Consider the following 9,108-nt stretch of genomic DNA (forward strand, 5'->3'; position numbering starts at 1 on the left):
GAGATGGCAGGGAGGAGGGCTGGTGGAGAGAGAGAGAGAGAGAGAGAGAGAGAGAGAGAGAGAGAGAGAGAGAGAGAAACGATGAGGGGGGGAGGTGATGGTTGCGGGGGACAGGCGATTTGGGGGAGGTCATCGATGATCGCGAAGGAAGAGGAGGAGAGAGAGAGAGAGAGAGAGAGAGAGAGAGAGAGAGAGAGAGAGAGAGAGAGAGAGAGAGAGAGAGAGAGAGAGAGAGAGAGAGAGAGAGAGAGAGAGAGTGGTGAAGGAGACACATGACTGGAAGGGGGGGGGGTTAGAAAACGGCGCTCTCTGTCGCACCAACACAGCTGTTAAACGCGAGACTCGTCTGTCAGGGGTGTCAATCTAACGTGCCTCAGGAGCCAACGGATCCTGAAGCCATCGTGGGCGACATCCAGCGCGTACAGACACACACACACACACACACACACACACACACACACCAGAGCAATGACTACCTGTTTCACGGACTTTAGAACAGATCTTCTCCCTTCTACCCCTCCCAATATTTCTGCTTGTGGATATGGTCTCAGTGAACAAAACAATATGATTTATCCGTCATCTAAGTTAAAAGTCGTGATGGAGAGACATACGTATCCCCGTGAAATTACCTATAAATTCTGTGAACTTTAAACGCACAGACGAAGCAGGTAAGTCGATCGACGTGTACCCTCCCTGATTAACATGTACCCTCCATAATCAACATGTACCCTCCCTGATCGACATGAACCCTCCCTGATTAACATACACCCTCCCTGATTAATATGTACCCTCCCTGATCGACATGTACCCTCCCTGATTAACATGTACCCTCCCTGATTAACATGTACCCTCCCTGATTAACATGTACCCTCCATAATCAACATGTACCCTCCCTGATCGACATGAACCCTCCCTGATTAACATGTACCCTCCCTGATTAACATACACCCTCCCTGATTAATATGTACCCTCCCTGATCGACATGTACCCTCCCTGATTAACATGTACCCTCCCTGATCGATATGTACCCTCACTGATTAACATGTACCCTCCCTAATTAACATGTACCCTCCCTGATAGACATGTATCCTCTCTGATTAATATTACCCTCCCTGATCGACATGTACCCTCCCTGATTAACATGTACCCTCCTTGATCGACATGTGCCCTCCCTGATTAACATGTACCCTCCCTGATCGACATGTACCCTCCCTGATTAACATGTACCCTCCCTGATTAACATGTACCCTCCTTGATCGACATGTACCCTCCCTGATTAACATGTACCCTCCCTGATTAACATGTACCCTCCCTGATCGACACGTACCCTCCCTGATTAACATGTACCCTCCCTGATCGACTCGTATCCTCCCTAACACATAGAGAATAACATACCATACACAATAACCTCACATTTCTTCGTGCACTCCTCGCACGAACCACATTTCGATACTGTGCATATAACCATTATCATCTTAAATGATTCAACAACCGAACTCAAGTCTTATCATAAATTCCATCGAGGGGGATAAAAAAAAAAAGAATGATAAAATCATTCTTAAAAAAATACTAAAAAAATGATTCATAATTCACAAAAAAAAAAACCTCCTCGCCAGCATCGACGCTAATGTTTCCATTCTGTAACACGGTCCAACGTGCCCCTCTCGCAGTAAGTAACCTTTTCAGCCTTCGTCAGGACGAGTGCTGGACGCTGGAAGACTGGAATGGGGGGGTTCTCCACTCCTGGGAGAGGAGAAGGGGTTGGAGGCGTGGGACAGGTTGGGTAAGGAGGGGTGGCGGGCAGCAGCAGCAGCAGGGGAGAAGGAGGAGGAGGAGAAGGAGGAGGAGAGAGGTGAGGGTGGGGGAGAGAGAGAGAGAGAGGTAGGAGACGGGTGTGACTTAGCGGGTCTATTGTGTTAAGTGCCATCTGGAAGAGTACCTACCGACGACCAGAGTTTTGTCATGAGGAAAAGGCCCGGGCGTGTGGGAGGGCGTGGGAGTGAGAGAGAGAGAGAGAGAGAGAGAGAGAGAGAGAGAGAGAGAGAGAGAGAGAGAGAGAGAGAGAGAGAGAGAGAGCTGTACATCATTCCTAATTTGCTTATGCTCGTTCGTTTAAATCATTTTTTTTTCTTCAAAACTGTCGTTCTATACTTCGACATCCACCCACAGAAGACACCGAACCTCCTCACTTCGAGAGAGAGAGAGAGAGAGAGAGAGAGAGAGAGAGAGAGAGAGAGAGAGAGAGAGAGAGAGCTGTACATCATTCCTAATTTGCTTATGCTCGTTCGTTTAAATCATTTTTTTTTCTTCAAAACTGTCGTTCTATACTTCGACATCCACCCACAGAAGACACCGAACCTCCTCACTTCGCGAACGAGATGGATTAATCCAGACCTACTGGAACATATGGTCCTGTGATACCTAACCTGATCTGCTACGGTTATTACAGGAAACACTTACCCTGACCCTCCAATCTTCCCACCTCCCTTAAAATCAATCGGTTTCCTGGGCCACGGGAGCACTACGTGACAACCTTTGTAACATCTACCCTTTGGGGGTCTTAAAAGAAAAAAAAAAACTTATTTCCAGACTTAAAATCTTTATCCTTTTGGGCCTTAAAAACATAATTTTCTGTCCCTTAAAAAAAAAATCACTCTTCCTCGGAACGAACCACTGGTTTACCGCCGGTGGCATTCACCTGGGGTCCCCGTGTTATATACATACCGTGAGGAGATGCGATCCCCCCTCGTGCCCAGGGTAAGCGAGCCAGAGCACCAAGCCTAACGTATCTGGCCTGGATGGACCTACCAGTGAGCCAGCCTGGCCTCACGCGAACACGAAGATGTGACGACGACACCAGCATGAAACTCACTCGTTCCTGCCATGGCTCCAGACATGTGACCCCCCCACACCGCGATAACACCAGGATGGATACCAAATCTTTTTTCTTTTTTTCTTTACTTAACTGTGAATAATACGTCCTTGTCCTCCATTACCAAGGTACCTAAGTACCATGCACCACCCCTACCCTACCCTACCATTTGCACATGACAAACCGATATAAAAAAGACGGAAAGAGCATGCAGTTGTAATTACAGAAGGGAGAGAGAGAGAGAGAGAGAGAGAGAGAGAGAGAGAGAGAGAGAGAGAGAGAGAGAGAGAGAGAGAGAGAGAGAGAGAGAGAGAATGAAAACGTATGAGAAAGGAGAAAAAACAGCCTTTTACCCCTAATGAAAAAAAAACAAGAAAATATACTACGAGAAAGTGTAAAAATCTCAGTAATAAAACAAAAAGTAAACACCACCTTGGGATGACAATCTTTTCTATTCTTTATACACCTATCTGCTCGTCTTTGTCGCGAGGAAGCGTCAAGAACAAATGAAGAATGGCCTCATTCGCACCCACACACACACACACACACACACACACACACACACACACACACACACACATACCTGCACTTACCAGCCCAAGACTTCTTCACACAAGACCATTTGGAACCCCCTGGCTCGCGTACTAGACGTACAGGCTATCGATCCTGAGTCGAATACCACGTGAAAAATACAATCGTCCTCTGTGACGGGAGTTGGTGAGTGAGTGAGTGTGTTGACCCCGTCACGGTAGACAAGAAGCATAGACAAATGTTTGCTGTCACCTACCTGTCATATTCCTCCCCCTTTGTGAGGGAGAAGCAGCCTCGGTCTCCACACACACACGGGGGCTACATCTGAAGATCTGTGTCAATATTTTTTCTGCTAATGTTGGAAGAAAGATGTGTATAAATGTTCATTTTTTTTCTACTTCTTCCGTTGTGTTGAATTTTACACGTCTTTATTCTTTTTTTTCCATCCTCTTTGTAACGCGTCTGAAAACGCGTCTACTGCTTGCTCCGCTGAAGGCCAAGATGTCTTTATCCGAGTCTTGAGATTACAAGAGAAATCCACAGGAGTGTTTGGGAATCATGATCATCGGTAACTTGAGAGTGATTATGGCTAACGTATGTTTCCCCCACCTCACCGCGAAATCAAAACGTGTCTTACGAGCTGATGATAAAAGGATCTTATGTATGAGTGACTGCGATTAATCCTACCATATAGAAGTCTTACAATAGTTTCTCTCTCTCCTCTCTCTCTCTCTCTCTCTCTCTCTCTCTCTCTCTCTCTCTCTCTCTCTCTCTCTCTCCCTGTCTCTAAGTATGTAGAGTAAGCGAGTGAGTCAGTACCCTCTCTTGCATTTTGTGAGACGACACAATCTGACTTTCAATTGAAACTCTTAAAGGTCTATTCTCTACATTCCACTCATCCTTCACCTGTTCCCTCATTCCATGTCCCACAGTCACAGCTCCCCTCCCACTCCTCGATGCACCATCGGCCGAATCACACGTGCTGACCCCACCCTTCACTCCTCACCCCTCACTCCCCTTATCGCCTCGTCCACCTCCGCTTCGTCCTCCACCTCTCGTCACGTCGGGAGGCTTTCCGCCAATGCTCCGCGTCTTCCTAATCCTCCAGCATTTATCACATTTTCTCCACGTGACAGGACTTTCGACCTCAACCCCCCTCTCCCCCCCAAAGATCAGGGCAACGCACGCGATTCCGCGGGGGCCAAGATAATGATACAGCGCCTGGCAATTATAACTTGCGCTACGCGAGTCCCACGTCCCCCCAACCCCCACCACAAGACCTTCTAAAGAGTTAATTTCATGATGTGATGTGATGTTGGCCTTCACCCCCCCCCGGCACAAGCAGCCAGGGGAGGGGTGTAGGGTGGACGGAGGCGATGGAATTTGTTGACCAAGACAACTATGGTCGAGCAGGGAGGCATTATTCATCAAACAGCTGACGAACGCGCCACCAGTGGGGAGCACGTCACTAAAAACAGAAAACCAAGTCATGTTCCTTTTTCTTTCGCAGCAGAACATATCATCATCATCGTCACCACCATATCGCAAGAACATGTAAAGAAAAAAATGGGACTTTTTTAGAGGCAAAATATAACACGGCGAACACATCAACCTGGTGCCACAGATAGGACAACCTATAACCTGGGGAGATAATGACACGTGACCCTTAACTATCGGTCAGTCTGCACGTCTGACGACCAAACCCCCTCCCCCTTCCTGCCCCCTTCACAAAACACAACATTCCCCCATCCCCCTACCTTTCCCCACTATCGATCCCTTCCCCCTCCCTAGCAAGAGTAGGCTAGTGTGTGTATGTGTGTGTGTGTGTGTGTGTGTGTGTGTGTGTGTGTGTGTGTGTGTGTGTGTGTGTGTGTGTGTGTGTGTGTGTGTGTAGAGGCTGGGGATTGGAGGAGGGGAGGGGGAGGACGGGAGGACTGAGGGGGGTCAGGTTGCAGGTAGTTAAGCTGTTCGGTGAAAGGCTTTTAGTGAGGCAAACTTTACCCCTCTTGACGACAGCTTTGCGGTTCACTGATGCAAACCCTGAAGTGGGAGGAGGAGGAGGAGGAGGAGGAGGAGGAGGAGGAGGAGGAGGAGAAGGGGAGGGGAAGAGGAGGGGAGGGAGAGAGAGCGAGGGAGAGGAAGAAGCAAAAGAAGGGGAGAGGAGAGGGCGAAGAGAATGGTAAAAGAAAGGTGTGTATGGGGTTATGTGAAGTTGGGAGAGATGGAGGAGGAGGAGGACGCTTGAGGAGGAAGGGCAAACAGAGGATGAGGGGAGGGAACGGGAAGGAGGAGAGGAAAACTGGATTAAGAAGAGAGATAAAGACAGATGAACGGATGAGACGACAGAACAGGGGGAAATGAGTTAGTTCTAGGGAGGTGTCAAAATTACCTCTACGATGCTGGGGCAAAGAATATATATATATATATATATATATATATATATATATATATATATATATATATATATATATATATATATATATATACGTGAGACAATGAAGGCTAGAAGAACGAGAGGCGTGGGCAGGCGAGGCGCTCAAGGTGAATGAAACTGATGAGGACGTATGGTGATGGAGGAGCCGTCCTCGCTCGGGAGTCTCGAGGGACGAGAACAAGATGAAAACAAGACGAGGAGGCAGAACGTGGGAGATATGACGAAGGGAGAGGAGGACGGGGGAGGGAGGGAGGGGAAATATGAGAATAACCAGAGAGAGAGAGAGAGAGAGAGAGAGAGAGAGAGAGAGAGAGAGAGAGAGAGAGAGAGAGAGAGAGAGAGAGAGAGAGAGAGAGAGAGAGAGAGAGAGAGAGAGAGGAGTCTCCTGGAATTTCCGTCCCCTCCGCCCGGTAGGAAGACACCGAACAAGGTTGAATGGAAGTGACTTCCTCCCCTGGGCGGTCGTGGAGACCTCTTGGCCCGGGGGGCGCTGCTGCTGCCTCCCGCCTGCAGTAGGTTCCTGACGAACTGTGTGACTACAGGGGCCCCCTCTCACCAACGCCACGACCTGCCAACTGCCTCATCTGACGACTGTGCCACGAGCCCTGACTGAGAAACCAGGGCCAGTGCCACCATCCTATCTGACAGCACTGCCACCAGCCCGTCAGCACACCATGGCCGACAGCACACACCTCTCCCAACACTACTGCATCGAACCCGTGTCCCCGAGTTCCACGCAGGTGGCAAGAACGTCGTCCCACTCCCCAAGACGTCTCCTCCTCCTTCCCCCTTTCTTACAACAACAACCAGCCCACCTACCTCCTCATCAACCCAGTCACACACACACACACACACACTGCTACATACTGACGTGTCCCACTTTAGAGCGGCACTTAGAAATCACCACACCATCCAGACTCCCCGATCACCCACAGGGAGGGTCATCTCTATCCTACTGACAGATTAAAATGGAAGGAGATAAGGTGCGAGCGGGTTTGTTGGGTTTGGGAGACGCAATGCCCCTCCTGAATCCTCGCATTTGTGATATATGAGAACTTTTTTTCTCCGAGGCGTTCTGACCAACACACTCGGGAAACAACGCCAACAACACCACACACACACACACACACACACACACACACACACACACACACACACACAGGACCTGCTAGAAGGCAGCGGTTCGCTCAGTCATTCTTTTCCCTTCAAAACTTCAAGCAACTACATGACATGAAGGAAAAACCAGAGAAGTCAGTTCATTCACTTCTTTCTCTCGTTTTCCTTGAGTGCCAACCGATCCTAAATACAATATATATATATATATATATATATATATATATATATATATATATATATATATATATATATATATATATATACGAGGAAGAGCAGGAGGAACACTGAAGAAGGCCCCTCGGCAGGCGTTGTCCGCCTCTGACACTTCAGCAGCTGTTGCCCCGCCCCTGGTGGAGACTCCTGCAGATGCAAGCAAGTCATATACATGGAATTTATGTCTCCCGAGAGATGCGGGAAATTTATACTTACCGCGCGTTCTTCCTCCACACTGGCTCCAAGCGCATTCCTTCAGTGTTCTACAACGTGTAAACGATTTACAGGTACGAGGTAAAGAAAAAAAAAAAGGGGGGGCTCCGTCTGTTGTTTACAAGTACGGTGTAAATACCGAACCAATGCATTAATTAGTTGCCTAAACATCGGAATGTTTGTGCAATGTGGAGAGAAAACGTAGGAGTCCACTTCATCAAGACGCACACACACACACACACACACACACACACACACACACACACACGGTGATCCGATCACATTGAAGCGCGGGAACACGAGGATAACAATGGGTCTTAAAGGAGAACGCGCGACGCTCTTAAGGGATCCGATCCTCCTACGGCCCCCTTTTTTTTTTTTTGCCAGACGTCTGCTTAAGAGGATCGGAGACAACACACTCTCTATATCCAAGACGACCCCACGAGAACCCTCCCCATCGCCCAGGTGCCGGCCGAGACCACAGGCTCTCGTCTGACGAGATCGAGAACGTAATTGATCAGCAATGATCAATCAATCAGGGCTGGTGTGGTCGTTGTGACTGGATCTCATTCGTCTAAGCAAGATGGTACGACTCCTGAGCACGACGGTACGACACCTAAGCATGGCGGGACGATCCTTGAGCACGACGGTACGACACCCAAGCACGACTGTACGACACCTAAGCATGGCGGGACGATCCTTGAGCACGACGGTACGACACCCAAGCACGACAGTACGACACCCAAGCATGACGGTACAACACCCTCAGGTACGACGCCCGAAGGTAGTATCGCCGTGTTCAAGGGTCGTACCCGTGAGGTGCGAGAGTCCAACAGCGACTGCATCAGTGTACAACCCACTGTACACAGGGGTGTTACCGGACTCCGCCTGCTTCAGGTTACGCCGTGAGCGAAGGACCCACACACACACACTCCTCTAGCGACCCCGCCAGCTCACGAGAGCAACACCACAACACTCACGTCAGAGAAGTGGCCGCTTCGAGACATACCACTCAGTCCCTGCTGCTGACGATGAAGAAGCCCCTAGTTTATCACGACAGGGGTTCTGGGTCATATATATATATATATATATATATATATATATATATATATATATATATATATATATATATATATATATATATATATATATGCGTTGTAATGTTATGCTTAAAGATGGTGCCTTTAAAACATACACCCACCAGACCCACCCGTCCCCGTTCTACGGCCACGCATTCTCGAGCAGCTGCCATTCTCCAGGTGAGGAACTGGCACCAGCGGACAGCTTCTGTTCTGTCTACACATCTAAGCAAACAAACAAAAACAACGACAAAAAAAACTCTGGCAGCGGTGGGATTCGAACCCACGCCTCCTCAGAGACTGGAGCCTAAATCCAGCGCCTTAGACCGCTCGGCCACGCTACCGTGAAGAGGAAGGGCCGACATCTCCGTACAGTAACTACCTCAGATAACAAAGATAACGCCACGGTAACTGATAAAAGTAACCTGCCAACCTGGTGTAATCACCGTTCTTACGTGAGGGCTGGAGTCTATCACTCCAGACTCGAATGGCTCATAATGATCGTAATGCGTAAGAGTACAACACAAGAGTAACTGGCGTATTATCTTGCGTTTCGGAAGATATCGTGATTTGCGCTATCGGCAGCCCTGCGCTACACACACACACACACACACACACACACACACACACACACACACAGGTCACGCTGC

The 9,108-nt window shown here is 48.7% G+C and overlaps 1 non-coding gene across 1 annotated transcript; it reads right to left on the reverse strand.

Moving 5' to 3' along the window:
• Positions 1–8,720: 8,720 nt before the first annotated feature.
• On the reverse strand, positions 8,721–8,802 carry TRNAL-UAG (transfer RNA leucine (anticodon UAG)). The gene has a single exon. It is a non-coding gene; the product is annotated as a tRNA-Leu (tRNA).
• Positions 8,803–9,108: the final 306 nt, after the last annotated feature.

The sequence above is a fragment of the Panulirus ornatus genome, chromosome 38, assembly GCF_036320965.1.
Source record: "Panulirus ornatus isolate Po-2019 chromosome 38, ASM3632096v1, whole genome shotgun sequence".
Lineage (NCBI taxonomy): Eukaryota > Metazoa > Arthropoda > Malacostraca > Decapoda > Palinuridae > Panulirus > Panulirus ornatus.